This window comes from Pinus tabuliformis, chromosome 6, assembly GCF_031772625.1.
Source record: "Pinus tabuliformis cultivar Carrire ecotype Pingquan chromosome 6, CPIR1, whole genome shotgun sequence".
In the NCBI taxonomy this organism is placed as follows: Eukaryota; Viridiplantae; Streptophyta; class Pinopsida; order Pinales; family Pinaceae; genus Pinus; species Pinus tabuliformis.
Genome location: NC_142292.1, coordinates 1,752,245,368 through 1,752,249,871, shown reverse-complemented (window position 1 = coordinate 1,752,249,871; position 4,504 = coordinate 1,752,245,368). Strand labels below are relative to the sequence as shown.

Below are 4,504 nucleotides of genomic sequence, written 5' to 3'. Positions count from 1 at the left end.
TTTTATAATTATTACAATTCTGTCAGTCATAAATTTCGTCCATTCACCAACACAAATATTTTCACTGATTCCTCCATTAAACTGTGAATGGTGGTTCTCTTGACATTCCTTTCTGCGGAATGTGTTCAAATTAGCCCTGTTAACGCTGTTAAATTGTGAATCAGATTTCTATCTGTTTCTGCATTTTACAAATTAACCAATAGTTTTGTTGCTTCTTTCTTTAAACCATCAAGATCTGTAATCTGTGGCAGAGTTTATAATCTTGTGAACATTGACAGCATATAGCTTAGTCATATAACCATTACGAGGTTGAACGTATATATATGTCAAATGCATTGGCAAATCAAGTATGATAATTGAAATTGAATGAGAGAAGAACTGTGAAAAATAATCATTGGACATGAAAAACCCTATTTATATTTCTTGCAAAAATGTCTGAGTTGTACTATCATAACACTAATATCATCTTGTGATTTTCTTGTTACTGCTACTTCTACAAGCCTTTTGCAAGCAGCTATAGGACCGCCTCCTAATGGTGTCGAATTAGGCTGGTTCTCCACGCAAAAAGGCCTGGCAATATCTACCGCTTCTTGATTACTGACTACATCCCACAACCCATCTGATGCCAAAATTAAAAATTCGCAATCAGATGTTATTTCAATCTTTCTAGTCTCTGGTTCAGCCGTTATCCATTCTTTCATGTGTGAGTCACCTATTGCCCTAGTTACAGCTAGAGACCCCTGAACTCGCCAAACTCCGTGGCGGAGGTCCACAATTCCACCCAAATTCTCTATCCGTTGTCGCTCGTCCTCCCTTCCAGCTCGATGATCACATGTAAGGGCTTCAGAAGCACCGTTTCTGCTCATAACTGCTCGACAATCCCCAGCATTGGAAACCACTAAGTTACCATCTATAATCAGAGCAGTTACACAAGCAGTACCGCCATAAACATTTTGCTTCAAAAACTCTGCATCTGTTGTTAAGTAGCCAGCTTTAACGGCCTGCTCAAGAATGTTCTCTGTTTCGTCTCCCATGTCCACCATAGCATTGACAATATTCTGCCCAATATTTTCGGCAGCGAAATCTGAAGCTTTGCGACCGCTATGACCATCAAAAACCCCAAAGAAGGCCTGCTCGGAATCGCCAAGAACATTGGCAATGGCTTTGTGGGTGTCCTCCATGAATTCTCGCCGACCTTTTTTGCTTGAAACTGCATAATGAAAACCCTCCACATTAACCTCCTTCGCCTGCTCCACCGCTGAGAACAGCGAATTTAGGTCCGGCAACTGGAGCCGAATATCCATTCTCTGCGGACGTTTTCTCTTTAGCTTTGAGGAATAGCGTTTGCTCGAACCATTCTCCACCCTGACATTGTCCGAACTGTTCCCGCTCTCTGTCCAAAGCAGATTCTCCTTCCTATTTACAGGGCTCAGTCCAGATCCCACAAAACTGGTATTGGTTAACACATGGCTCAGTCCAGATCCCACAAAACTGGTTTTGATGCCGCTGGTCCTGGGCGTTTGGAAACCAGGATTCGAAGGAGAGCTTGCCCATATTTCAATATCATAATCGCGTATAGAAAGGGACCTGCATGAACCCAAGAACAAGGAAGAATTCCCTGCTGCAAGGCTCGCCATTTTCACAATCTGCGGATGATGCTGCTATTGTTGATGTTGTTGATAATGGTTGAGCTTGTTGCCTTCGAAAACTGGCTGATAAAGGCAGCAGTAATGCCCTCTCTGTTGTTACAATTCAATTGAATGTTCTCGCTCCGAGAAACTAGAGCTGGTTCCGTCCTAGACGATCTACCGTTAATGTGTTGAATCTGAAACCGATTGGAAACTGCTGAGAAACGGATGGTCTCCTCATTCGTTTCGTAGGTCTCCTGGAATCAAAACGGTGATTACACATTTCTAATCATTTCATAAAAGAATTCTGGCGGGACTACCAAATTTGAATTCAAAATTTTGGGCGGCACTGTCTAATTTGAAATGTTGGACGGGGACTCGGGGATTGAATGAAGGTACGTGGACACATTAAATGAAGTTTTGAAGTTCGAGTTGCCGCAGGTGAGTGAATCGAAGTGCATCCATGCATCCATGCATGCGATGGGCTCTCCGGGTTACGTGGACTATAGCATTAATGATGCTATAGTCCATGAAATAGCACTCGCCTCATGTAGGTTAAAGCAGAGAAAGGAGAGTGACCCGTGCGAGAAGAAGAGCCAACCAAATATTATATTGATAAGGTAGTGTTAAAATCCACTTAAGAAGAAAGGATATGAAGGTAGTTTTAAAATAAAAAAGTCATTTAAGGAGAAAGGATAGGGAAGAAATTTATATCCCTGTCATCATCGTTGTTTATGGAGGGTGAGCATTAGATGTACTTTGATATTGAATTAAGAGCTTTATTTAAAATTATTTATTTATAGAAAGATAAGGAAGGATGATATGTGTTTATAATATTGAGTTATTACTTAATAGATTGTGTTCTTTTTAAATGTGAGGAAGAAAAATGAAATGATATTTTTAAGTAAAATGGTAAGATGATGATTATTAATTGTAATATAAATTTTGAAGAAAATTATTGATAATGAGGTTTTTTTTGGATTAATTAAGATAAAAATAAAAAAAATCAATCTATGCAAAATAAATAGGAGAGATGTATTAGGTGAGTTATTGGGAAATAGTGATTATGAATTAATAGTTAGGAATTATGAATTAGATGTTAAAAATTAGTTGTTAGAATAATTGAAATAAAAATTAGTTATTAGAAAAATTGAAATAATAAAAAATATTATTATCTTGATATTAAATTAATTAATTTTTTTTCTTCGTGCGGTTCATGGATATCTATGGTTAGTGGATGCCAGCTACATCCATGTAAAGACTAGAGTTGATTTCTAGGATCTTTCCCTTCGCCCATCACAGACCTGACCCCAAGGGTTTTCGGGGAGAATTGAGCCTGTGACCTCCCGAACTGCGAGGCACTACCAGTTGGGGCTAAATTAATTAAATTAATATTTAACTATAAAATAAAAATTAGCTATTAAGAATTAAGGAGTAGTTGTTAGGAATTAGTCATTTAAAAGATATATATATATATATATTATAAAAACAAGTTTAATATTAAGATATTAGAGAATAATTAATTAAGAAAATAAAAAAGGATTAGAGACAAAAAAATAGAATTGAATGTATAGGAATCCAACTCCTACTTCCTACTTAATTTCCAACCATCTTCCCTATTGAGATTGATTGCATGTTTCTCAATATTAATGGCCTCTCTTAGCTTTCTATAATGGAAGTGATCAACCCTACATGGTACTTAGATTTCTCTGCATGTTCAGCTAAAGCTGAGGAACAAGAACAATTGTACTTAATGTTTGTTGCATGTTCTTGGATTGTTTGGTTTCCCCAATATAAGAAATCCCACAAGAACAAGGGATTGAGTAAACGTTTTTATATATTTAGGGGTCTAAAGACATAAAATATTATTTAAATGAGAAATGAACCAAATTAATTAAAATCAATATTGTGAAAAATATTTTAACTTTTCATCCTTTTTATTTGGAATTCAACCATGATAAATTTAACTTAAAAAAATTTCACCAAAATTATTTTAAAATAGCAAAATTATTATTTGTAATATTTAAAAAGATTTCATACCCTCAAATATCATTAGTGCTACAAAATTATTTAAATGCTAACATAAGATTACAATGTTAACAACTAATATATATAATTCCAAAAAAGGAAAATAATTCTTATCTAATTTTAACCCAAAAAAAATAGTAAAACTAGGACAATATTAATAAGGTTAAAGCTAAAAAATAAATAAAAAATTTATTTGATAAGAAAAAAAATAAATTATAAATTATTTTATGTTTATCAAATAAATATTAAAATAGAATATGAAATAAATTATAAATTAGTTTATGTTTATCAAAAAAATATTATCAAATGTTGGGAGGCTAGAGTGGGAGGGGTTTTCATTCGCCAAACAAAGATAGAGTGATTGAGTTTGCTTGGGGCTATGAATCTTAAGAAATAACCAAGTAGAATTTATTGTGTTATGGCAGGGTTTGGAATTGGCTTTTTCCAAAAGTGTTCGTGAATTATTAGTTTGTGGAAACTCTACGATAGTGATCCAATAGGCTATTAAACTCTCGAGAAATAATGAGTAGCTCCTTCCCTCTATCCTACATCAAACCAAGCTATCTATGGACAAATATCACTGGATTGAATTCTTTCACATTAAGAGAAACCTCAACAAGGAAGTTGGTGCCTTGGGTAATCAGGGTGTGCAGTTGGAACAAGGAATTTTAAAAATAGATAACATTGATTCTATTATCAAAGATATCCCTTAATATTAGTTATCATATGAGCATTAAATTGTTAATGGGGAGAGGTAAGCATTGGTTATTGATTTGATTCCCTTCCTTCATTTTGGCAGTGCACTATATCAGACTCTCATTAAATATTTGTTTATGGAGGTGTGTTGT

General features: G+C 34.8%; 1 pseudogene; it reads right to left on the bottom strand.

The window, feature by feature from the left end:
- Window positions 1–410: 410 nt before the first annotated feature.
- On the bottom strand, window positions 411–1,637 carry LOC149265932 (putative protein phosphatase 2C 53 pseudogene; annotated as a pseudogene).
- Window positions 1,638–4,504: the final 2,867 nt, after the last annotated feature.